Raw genomic sequence first — 12753 nt, 5'->3', positions numbered from 1 at the left:
ATATTAAGACAGAAGCAGAGACTGGAGTGATGCAACTACAAACCAAGGAACACCAAGGTTTGTAAGAGCTACCAGAAACTAGGAAAAAGCAAGGAAGGATTCTCTCTTAGAGTCTTCAGAGGAAGGACAGCCCTGCTGCTACACCTTGATTTTGGACTGCTAGTCTCCAGAACTGTGAGAATAAATTCTTTTTGTTTTAATTCACCAGGTTTGAGGTCATTTATTATGGCAGCCTTAGGAAACTAATACAGTGAGTGATGTTTATTTTCTTCTTCATGTGTGTGGTTTTTGCCCTATTTTATAAGTTAAATATATTAATTTTATAATGACAAATGTTACTAGAACATATAGTGGCCTAACAATTAAATACTTAGTAATTAATAATTACACTATTCTTGTATTAGAACTGAAAAGTTCTAATTCACATATTTTTAACAGAAAAATAAAACTATGTTCAAACACACTCTAAAATGCTAATGAGTATCTGAAGCACCAATACTTTTATTATTTATCTTCCACACTTATGAGATTTGGGGATAAACAAGGAAGATCTCTCTCCTCTAAGAATGATCAAACATCACTAAGATTTATTAATAATAAAATCAAAGTAAACTGAGTATCTTGGTAAAAGCAATAAAGAACTTCTAGAACAGCAATCATGGTTAGTTTATATAATATTGATTTTGTTTTAGTAACTAGAGATATTTCTCACATAGGCATTGAGAGAATTCAATATGAAACAAATAAGACAAAATATACCTGGATGTAAGACAGAAAATAAAAAATAAGAGTCTGGAATTGGAGGTTTAGATTTCAACTAGTACATCTTCCAGTAATTCAAGAATCCTTCCAACAATATTCCTGACAGGTGATAATTTATTCAACAGAATGAAATTTTCTAAGTATCCATTACTTGCCGAGCATGCATAATAACGTGATCCAGTGACCACTCTCAAAGATAGAAGCTCACTTCTTCAGAAAGCAGCCTATTCTATTCTTCTACAATTCTAGTTCTTAGAAAATTCTTATATTAAGATAAAATCTTCTCTCTGGAGTAAGTCATTTTATTCTCCTTCCATACTTTTCCTTCCTTCTTCCATTCATCCTTCATAACCAACTTGTATCATAACGTGAAGTCATAATTTTAACAAATTTTAGGAAGGAAATCAAAGGATTACTAACTTCTCACCAATGACAAAATTGCCTTTACAGCATTCCTTCCTCAACTTCTATCCTGTTTTTGAACACATCCATTAAAGAAGAGCAAGTCCCCTTATCCACGGGCAGAGAGATTTACTTTAAGCATGTTTTATGTAGAGATAACCTTTGCTTTTTTGTGAATTTCACTGATTGGTTCTATTCCTCCCTTTTAGCACAGTGAACTCTTCCATGTCAAGGTTACCCAGGCATCTGAAAATCACCATCAGCTCTCTCTTTAGATCTCTACTTCACTAGGCAAAATACTTCTGGATACTTTTCTTGTTTTTGAGACCCTTTATTATTCACCTTCCTGGTCATATTTTTCTAAACATATCACAATACATGTGTTATATTTACAGTGTGGTGTCTGGAACTCAATATATTATACATGTGACATGGCCACTCAGAGTAGCAGCATTAATCTGACTGCTATGGAAAAAATCACATTAACCATAGTTGGAGTTGTTTGGTTAACTAAAATTCTGAAGTATTTTTCACTAGACTCCTTTAATTCTTGAAATTTTCCTCCTTTCTTTAAATAGGTAGTTTTTAAAAAAAAAAGTCTTAACTAAAATGCAGAACTTTCTATTTATTCCTATTGAATGTCATTGTATTAGTTCCTGTCTTGCTATCTTTCAGCATCACTCCGAACACTAATTCTTCCATGCAAATAGTATTCTTTAGAGACTTGCACCATCTACAAATTTAACAAGATCTTCCCTTAAGCAGAAACCTCTAACATTCTAACTGTAAAGTTATGGAGTTCCATGGAAGTTCCTGAGGTATTAGTCACAATGTTGATGATGAAAATGATGATGATGATGATGACGATGATGAAGATAGCAGCTAACACCGAATATCTCTTTCTACCAAACATTGTTCTAAGTGCCATATATATATACATATATATATATATATATATATATATGTGTGTGTGTGTGTGTATATACATACATATATATATACACACACACATATACATATATATTATCACAGCTAATGCCAATAAAAATCCCATGAGATACTGACTATTGTTATTCTCATTTTACAATTAAAACAGTAAGTAACAGACCCAGAGCTCGTTTTGAGCTGATATGGCTATATCGGTTGTTTATAGATTATATCCATTTGACTGGTCAATGCCTAACATTACTAGTTGTTAAATACTTTAAAAATAATTCTTGTGTGGAGCCAGGATTTGAAACCCAGGTAATTGATTCCAGAGTCTATTTTCTTAACTAGATTCTGCTCCCCATGATGGAGAAGGACAAGGGCAAAAAATCCCATAACCCATGTTTGTTTCAACCAGAGATGCTCAGCTTTTATCTCATTAGACATTTTCTACATAAGTATTTGATGCGAAATTATTAAAAATATTTGCTACCAAAAGTTTTAAAAGCATTAAAGGATAAATGAAACTATACTAAATAACTGAACTTAAAACAAATAGCTCCTCCCATGCCACAATATATTGATATTGAATATATCAGTTAAAATGGCCCCTGAAACTATATGCAAAATGCTGTGTACATATATATGTATAACTGAGAGAAACTATTTTACTCACTGCAAGAACATGCATAGCTCATTAGATTCTGAAATGTGTTATGGATATATAAAAAAATCAGTATGACACAAGATCACCTCTGATCAACTGCATACCTAAATTTGTCTATTTGTTTTTCAAGGACAAGAAGCAGCAGAAGAAATTTCTTACAGAAAGCAGATAAATTGTGATTGTCATTCTGAAACTCAGGAGTTTGACCTTGAGAACATTTATGTTGCCTCTGAGCCCATTTGATATCGGTGAAACAGGTGAAAACAGTACCTACCTCAGATTATTGCATAAACAAAATGAAATAATATATATATAATACTTGGAACAATTTCTAGCACATAGTTGTTGCTAAGTATACATTACTAATATTATAAGGAATGTAGTATGCCAGAACTGTCAAAGCTAAAGGATGACATATCTTCCTAGATGAATTATACGTGAATTTGGGAAACTGTTATTTACAAATTAAAACAAATATTTTATTTAATAGAAAAAAATCATCTGCCTGAATTTAAGACAAAATGAAGAACTTAGAAATTCATTCATGAGGCAGACCTCTCCTATAGGAATACCTCAGTAGAAACATTTGAGAAGTACTTGTGTGGGAATTCTCCAACTGAACAGTTTAATAACACTCTCAAAAAAGGGAATGGCTTCTTCAGCCTTACAAATAAAAAATATATATTTAAGAAGATTAATAAATTTTACTATAAACCTTTTTATGGCATATGCTGTCAGAAGAAAATTCTCCATAGGTCTCTCATATTTCTGCATGTCTTAGGAGCACAGGCACTGAATAAGCTTTTCTGAATTATCTTTTCAAGTATTTTTATTAAGTAAAAGCATTGGGAAATAAAGATAGGATATGTTTGTGTCCTGTCCAGCATAATAAAGATAATGTCCCCTTGAGGTCAAATTTTCTTCTAGGCAATATAAAATATTGGGATTTTTCTAAGTTTGGGGTTAGTATCCTGTAATGTAACACTACATGTGGAAACATCACCTGGTTCTTGTCATGTTGCCCTGTGAGAATTGGGGCCTGGAAAATCAGCTTGAGAAAATGCTGACATTCTGGCTATTACTATTGCTGGAGGTAATAAACTATCCATTTTCTCTGATCTAGAAGTCTTTTTCCAGAATCTATAAAATTGTAGCAAGCTCACTTATTAGCTTACAAGTAGAGTCAAATCTTAGATCCTTCAAAGTTATTGATATATATCATAAATAAGTTTGAAATGTAAATGATAAACAAGAATAGTATTTAGCTCTAAGAAAACAACGGGTTAATAGCTTAAATAAAAAAGAGCTTTTGAAAAGCAATTAAAAAAATATGTTCATCTAAAAAAAAAATGACTTCTTGGCAGGCAACCCCCAGCAGCCATCAAAAATGATATCGTCCCTCTAGACTCAAGGAGCAGCCTGGCAGGTCTCCAAAGTAATGCCCCATGACCCAACATCTGGTGGACTGGTGGCCCCGGTAGACCACCAAATTGGCATCTCACCCACCAGCACCTGGTAGGTGGCACCAGAGTGTCTCTGAGCAGAGTCAAGGGGCCAAAACACACCAAAACACCCACAACAATAGAGGCCAAGCCTCACAGACAGCACACTGGAGATCTGCCCTGAACACAAGCACACTAGTAGCAATTGCAGCTGGGCCTTGCAGACGGCCAGGATGGGGCTAGCCGCCAGCTCCACCCAACAGGGTGCTCATAACAGTCATGGCCCAACCACAAGATATGGGCACACATAGCCCGCATTGGGCGCACCCCTGGAGCATGTGGCCCTAGTAGTGACGGGGGGGATTGTGCTACTGAGCCCCATAGGACGCTTTCCACATAAGGGCACTCTTCCAATACCATATGTTGTAGAAGATCTACATAGTACACACAAACAGAGTCATAGGTAAAATGAGCAGACAAAGTAATATGATCTAAATAAAAAAAATAAAACAAAACCTTAGAAAAAAAGAACTAAGTGAAATGGAGATAAGCAGTCTACCATTTAAAAAGTTTAAAGTAATGGTCATAAGGATGCTCAACAAACTCAGGTGAAGTATGGCTGAACATAGTGAGAACTTCAACAAAGAGAATATATATCACTCTAACACATATTGAACTTTTCCTTTACTAAAACTTTGTCATAAAAATACTGCCAAATTAAATATCTATCATCTGGCATTTCCTAATTGATTTTGTATTTAAGTATTTGTGTTTTCATATTTAAGTAAATTTAGGACTTCAAATTTCTCGCTATTAAACTTCATTTTTATTAACTTTGGTCTTTATCTGAATCGGAAAACAGAAATACATCTTCTAAGCTCGACAAGTCTGGATGAATTTTGTGTGCCTCTATTTGTCTCTCTTTGCGTATTTCCTATGCACATACATCTTTACAAAATATACTCAAGTAGTGTGTTTTCCCTCAGAGAGTAAGTTTATATCTTCAGGGAATGTCACTTAGGAGTGAAGGGCACCACCAGAAATTTAAAAGGAGAGAACAGATCTTTTTAACAAGAAAGAGCCTCAAGCCTTTGAGAGTTCACAAACTCAGAAGCAGGTAATATATGAGTGAAGCAGGTTCATGCTGGAGAACACTTGATCATCCAGAGGGAGCAGCCACTTTTGATTGCTGCCATAGGGGAATGTGGCTAATGCTCTGATTTTTCATGAGAATCCAGAAAGCTGGGTTTTTTATGTTAAGCAAGAGTCTTAGCATCCAACTCCCTACTACTGATTGACATGCCAGTATTGGCAGTTTCGTGGTTTTGCATTTATTGAAAGCTCATCAAGAATTCTGAATATTTTACTGAGCATTGATTCAAAAAGCACTTATTGATCTCCTATACTCTATAATGTTATCAATGAAAAAAGAAACATTATCAACTTATTAGCGTCTACCCAGAATCTAGAATAATTTCAATAAAGTTGAATTTAATTTCAAGTGTGAGTCCCTCTAAATGCCTTAGATGAGGATTTATCATAGAAAATGTTTACTCGGGATCTAACAATCACAAGGAAAATTAAACTCACAATATGAGTCTTTCATAATCTGGAGATATTTCGATGCTTTAGGATTTTTAACAAGATTTCCTGCGAACCTTGCTTTTGTTAAATATAACTAGTTTTACAACACTTGACACAAAGTCAAAATTCCATGAGCAAAAAACATTCTGTCCTTTGACCTATAGCAACTATACAATTCTATTCCATGCCTGATAGCTAATTCTCACAAGACCTCTGACATACCAAATACAATGCATGACAGCTGATTCTAGCTAATGGCAATCGCTGCAGACAAATAATTCTTTTTTGACTAGTTGTCCGAAAAAAGTAGAAATGAATTATATATTTGATCTTATCATGTATAGAGATAGTTTTTCACTACATCCAAATCTGGAATTACTAGAAAAACTTCCACTTTGTAAATTGACATATGACTAAGAAATGCAGAACAGCACTTTGATAATTTATAATCCAATACCATTGTTCAGGTTTTTCTCTATTCTTCTCCAGTAGTCATCCTTTAAGATAAATAAAATTCTGTTTAACAGGTAGGTTCTCAGGTCAAAAGCCCAAGAGTTTCACTCTTTAACCAAGAAATGGCCTAGAAATCTGCATTTATTGGGCACTCTAGGGTATTAGGAAGCAGGACATCTATGAAACATAATTTGAGAAACACTGCCTAATCTTTATCGCTTCCTTAAGTGTTAACTCGTATCAAAAATGTACCCACCCTAAATTCTCTAACCCCTTGATATGCATCTTACATATTCACATCATTTTCAGGAAACAACATAAGACTGGACAAGACATAGACACCGATTAGTTTAGTGCTTAGTAGTCCCTACTAGCCTACCCCCAATTCTTTCTACCTCTCACCCCAGACATTGAATCTAAAAAAACTGGCCAAACTTTTATTTTTCCAATATAAAAGTATTTTTATCGATATATAAAGATATGCAATGAAGTTTGCTACTCTCTCCTGAATAAGAGTGACTCTGAAACCAGCCCAGGCTTTACCTACCATCAGTATCTGAGAGTACAAAAAGCTCAAGTTTCAGTGAGTCTCCATGGCCAGATGACAATGGCCAAACCCCCAAGAAAGTTCTGTTTATGTGAGTCAGTTATAGTCTCTGGAAGAGTTTTGGCCATGATCTACGAAACTATCCAAAGTCTAACTTCGTGCATAGGTTTCTCTGGAGAAGAGTTATTCCAGTTGTAGGCAGTGATTTTACTGTGGATCCAGGTCTTTTTGATCAGGTTCTTCCAAAGAAAGTTCAGTATACCTAAAACTAATATAATATTGTGCGCCAACTGTAATTTTTAAAAAATTTTTAAATTATTAAAAAAAAACAAAGTTCACACTGGGAATAAGCATTTTCAACTGAATATGTTGGCTCATATGATAATAGGAAACAGGAATCAATCATGTAGGTAAGAATATGTGTGTGTGTGTGTGTGTATGCATGTGTATATGCGTGTAAGCACTGAGCATTACAAACTTCTCTAATAAATGTGTAACCCAGCTGTGACACTCACTAGCCATATTACCTTAGCAGGTACTTTAACAGTGGTGTCCACTACTCTTATTCAACGTAGTGCTGTATGTCCTAGCCAGAGCAAACAAGCAAGATAAAGAAATAAAAGGCATCCAAATTGGAAAGGAAGAAGTAAAACTGAATCTGTAGATGATATGATCTTATATGTAGAAAATCCTAAAGACCCAACCAAAAATCTGTTGGAATAATACACAAATTCAGTATAGTTTCAGGATATACATTTGACATACAGAAATCAGTTGTTTCTATATACTAACAATGAAATACCTAAAAAAGGAATTAAAAAACAACCCTATTCACACAATAGCATCAGGAACAATAAAATACTTAGAAACAAATTTATGCAAGAAAGTGAAAGATCTATACAATGAAAACTAAAAGACTTTGATGAAAAGAATTGAAGCCACAAACAAATGTAAAGATATCCCATGTTCGTGGATTGGAAGAACTTGCACTTCCATTCTTTACATATAAAAAGGAATTAAGTTGACCCTCGAACAACACAGGTTTGAACTGCCAGGGTCCACATTACACAGATATTTTTCAATAAGTGCAGCAAATGTATTTTCTCTACCTTATAATTATCTTAATAAGATTTTATTTTCTCTAGAGTATTTTATTGTAAGAATACAGCATATAATATATATATATATATGTAACATACAAAATATGTGTTAATTGACTAGTTATTTTATCAGTAAGGCTTTCAGTAAACAGTAGGCTATTAGTAGTTAAGTTCTGGGGGAGTCAAAAGTTATATACAAGTTTTCAACTTCACAGGGGTGTTGTACCCTTAACCCCTAGGTTGTTCAAGGGTCACTGATTCGATGAGGACAAAAGATTCCTCCTCTAATGTTCTAAGTTTCATTCAAATGCAAATTACCTTGTAGTATTATTTAAATATCTCATTTGTATATTTCACCAACAAAATTGTAACCTTCATGATATTATGTCATATTTTTTCCTTTATCACATCTGAAAGCATGCTTTTCTTTTTACTCATAAGTTTTGGCAAATTGGTTAATATTTTCTCTCCTCTTCTGCATCATTATAAAAGTCCCTGTGTAGATCAGATAAGACTAACCACCCCAGCACAAAATGCTAATACCTCTGTCTTCTCTGATCGTAAAGCCAAATCAATGCCAAAAGGCATTTTTACATGTTATTGCACTTACTGTCAGTCAGTGCCAAAATAGACGGTCTTAACAGGGTTAGAAGAAGCAGTGCAGTGCTTAAAGTATGTGTGCTGCCAAGACAACAGGGTGTATTGCATCTGTTGCCTGGGATACACATCTACAACATCCAACAAATAAGCTATAGAGTTTAGTGTTTGAGAAAAGCCAGGGACATGCATATCAAGCAAAAAGTTGAGGAGGACATGCCTTAGAGGACAAGAATAATCCAAGTAGTCACAAAAGGAATAGAAGCCAAAGCACTAGCTAAACATCAGATCTACACATCAAATTTTCATAGGGAGAAGTTCATTAAGATCTCGACAGCACTTGTTCAGCAGGACTACACGAGATGAAAAAATAGTTTGACCATAGATGAAAATTTTCCATTGACCTGTAAAGATCATATATTTATACATATTTATAATTTTGGTTTGTTTTCCAAGAATAATTTCTCTAGGATATACTTTTTTGTAGATATGTTGGATTAAGGAGGGCCACAAATTTTTTTGATATCCTTCTCATCAAGGAGTGAAGTCTGTTTACCCTCCTTTTCAATCTGGGCTGGCCTATGACTATTCTGACCAATGGTATACAGTGCAAGTGATGCTATTCTAGCCCCAAATCTAAACTTTGAAAATACTGGCAGCTGCCACTTTGGTCTCTTGGAAACCTAAGCCTCCACGTAGAAAGTGTGACAACATAAAGAAGTCTCACAACTACATAAGGAAAGAGAGGAACTCAGCTGAGCTGGGCCTTCCAGCTGTCACCATTAAAACACCAGCTTATGAGTGAAACCATCTTGTTTCTCTCTGACTGGCCAAGCAACGAGCTGGATATTACTAAGGGGCACCAGATGACACCATATGAAGCAGAAGAATCATCCAACCCACAAAATTGTTAGATGTAAAGGTGCTAAATTTGGGGGAATTTTTTAACACAGAAATATAATAGATAACTGAAATACATGGACATCAAACACAAAAATTTGGTGATATAGCGTTTACATGAATTTAGGATCATATGTTGATGATCAGACAACAAAATGACCTCGTCAGAAGAATGGGGAAGGATCTAAGTAGACAGATACAAGGTACATCTCTTCAGAGCTGGCTGACCAGAATTACAGACTGTCCAACACTCAGCTCAGTCGCCATTCCTTAGCTTTTGCCGATTGGCCTAGGGGATTTTCTCCCAAAAGCCATAAAATTAAATTAGAATTCACTGCTTAAGAATAATGACTTCCCACTGTTTATGTGGGTTATCATTTACAACCAACTGGCATTTAATCAAACTACTATTTTTATTTCTGGACCAGAGGCCAAACATTGTGGTTTTTCTCTACCTCCCTGTTGAGTCAAGCAGCTTGATCCAAGCTGTGAAGGGATATCAAATTATTTATGAAAAATCAGCATGCAGTATTGTTTCAGATTTCACACCAACTTAGGAAGGCTTTAGTTCATTTTATTGATTGGCACATAATTTTACATTTACATATATAATACTGTTAAAATCTCCTAGAGAAAAAATAGGAATGAAAGAAACATAATGACATTCTGATGCAAACTTACCTATAAGACTAGTCTCCAAATTCTGACTCCTCTGCCCTGAATTGGAAGTCTATAGAATATGCACACTATTGCATACCTGACCAAAGTGACCAGCATCTTCTCTCACTTGAAGCTTCTCATATCCACAAACTTGCTCTTCCACTCCCTCCACCTAGAATTCCCTCCCTCTCTCTCCTTTCTGCCACTTGAAATCATCAAGACTCAACTAAATATCACGTCTTTAATGGCCACTTATGGATTTGTCTGCTCTAAATGCCTCCCTTTAATTCTCAGAAATACTTATCTTTCCATGCCAACCCTGACCCCAAGTATCCACATGGCTGCAGGAAAATAAACAAAATACATTTCTTGTTTTAAACTAACCAGGGTTGGTTTCTATCATCTCGTGCAACCACATTATTCCTTGCTTCTTCTTTTTGAAGCTTTCCTTGTCCCATTAAATTACAAATTTTCACCTCTGAATACTTATAATGTATTTATTCTAGTCTTGAAGTTCCTATTTCAAATCACCTTGTAATAAATTAGATGTTCTTTGCAGCAGTTACCTGATTCGTATACTCTCCCTAAGACCAAATGCAGTGACTTCCTTGCATGTGGTAGGTGTTTATTTAGCAAATGGTGACAAATAATGCAACATCTGTCAAAATAGTAAAATAAACAGAACTGCGGTGGATCTTGTCTTCTCTTTGATAAATTGTAATGACAGTGGAAATGCAAATTTGGTAACATACTAGTTGGTTACTATGAAAATCACAAATGTAATCCCTCTCCTGCCAGAGTCCCTTGATAGTACTAATGCTGAGGAAAAGGGCAAATTTCTGCCTTTTGAATAACTGGTTAGCTAATATTAGGTTTGTAGTATCTGTGTAATCTGACCCACAGCATAACCAAGTTCACCTAATAAACTGTATTATGACAAGGTCTATTAATTTATTTAAAAGAATGCATTGGCTTCAAAATTTCCTAAGATCTCATAAGGCAAAAACTTTTGAAAATATATAAATATTTATGGTATTTCAGGTAAATCACTAATTTAACAACAACAAAAAAGGTATAGTAAATAAGGTATTTACATGTATGGGCAATCTCCATTCGGAGAAGCATAAATTTTATATGTGCTGTTAGCCATCACGGTCGTGCCACAGCTGTTAGAAATTACAGGTTTTCAGTAGCAAGCATCAGGCATCACTGTAATTATTATTATTTTATCAAACACAATCGCAGGGAGTATTTTAGGCTGACAAAAAACTTCTAGGTCTTTGTTTATTCACTGCACCACATATTCTGTCCTCCACACTGGCTGAGTTAAAGTTCTCTTTCTCCTGATTTAAAACCTATTATTACAGAAAGCAAAGGTTCCCATCTTTAACACAAAGTAAGATTGGTGCTTGGTTGGAAAGAACATTGTCTGGAAATGTAAATTAAAAAAAAAATAAATAAATACCACCTGAGAAGCCTTATTCAGTGGGCCTTCGGCAACATTACCAAATAGGAACTGCAGATTGCCATGCGATGTCAAGGAATGAGAAGTGAGGCAATGGGCAATTGCCAGGCTAAAAGTGTTTACAACCTCAGATACAAGACTAGCAGTTGAAGGAGGTCAAGCTTTCTATCTAAGCAGCAAGCACAGCCAAAGCTCTACCCCTGTGCCCGGATATTTCACCTTACCAGCAAAAGATTACTATCATGGAAAGTCTCTCATGGCACAGAAGGACCTTTTCCCCCTTCTAACTCTTCAGTGACCATGTAGAAAGAGTCAGCAACAGCAGAGTGCTCAGTAATCTAATGCCTTGGAAAAATTACACAGAGGGCAAAACTACTTGCTGCAGAAAACAGCTGGTGGGTGAAGTACCAGTAAGCAAGGTTGGATATTGGAGTGGGGGCATTTCTTACTGTCTAGGTTGAAGTGACTATTACCAGCAAACCAGCAGGCATTTTTAAACTATGTATTACATATTAGTATTACACATACTTTTAGTGCCCAATTATGCCAAGGGCAGGGTAGGGGGATGATGGAAATTTCACATCTTTGCACATTATTTAAGAAAAGAGATGCTAAACCACTGCTTATTGAGTAAAAGTAAAACAGGGGGAAAAAAGAGTTTTCTAAAGCCCTTTGCAAAGAAGTTTGAAATATTTTTAATATGTGAAGTCTCTCAGGAAACGATGCTACAGGATAAGAGCGATATCATCCCTAAAAGATTGTAGAATGGTATACTTCTATAATATGAAGTTGGACGCCATCATTTGGCTCATAAAATCCAAAGCTCATGAACAATAAAACAAGTTATAGTCTTGTCATGATGTTTTGATGTTTTGAAATGTGAATTACCATTTCCACATGCTTTTCCATATCAATTAGGTAATTTATTCTAGTAGAACTCAGAAGTTTAGTATTAAAGTTAATGAATGTTTAAAAAATGAGATTTTTGTGTACCTAACAGCACTAGAGAATAAATAATCCATTCATATGCTGAAATGCCATAACACATTTGCCAAAGCTTAAATACCATTAGTTTCATTAAAATATAATGTACATAATTACATTTCAAGCTTATATTTGCTATTACTGTTTGTTCCTTTTAGGAGATTCCCACTTAATGCTACTTTCATACTCAGAAGAAAAATTTCTTTTTGAAGCTCGGTTGCTACATGAGCCAAAGCTAGGCCTACTTAGAAATCACATACCTG

Source organism: Pteropus medius, unplaced genomic scaffold (assembly GCF_902729225.1).
Source record: "Pteropus medius unplaced genomic scaffold, Ma_sr-lr_union100, whole genome shotgun sequence".
Classification (NCBI taxonomy): Eukaryota; Metazoa; Chordata; class Mammalia; order Chiroptera; family Pteropodidae; genus Pteropus; species Pteropus medius.
The sequence above is the reverse complement of the archived record's forward strand: the minus strand, read 5'-3'. Positions refer to the sequence as shown.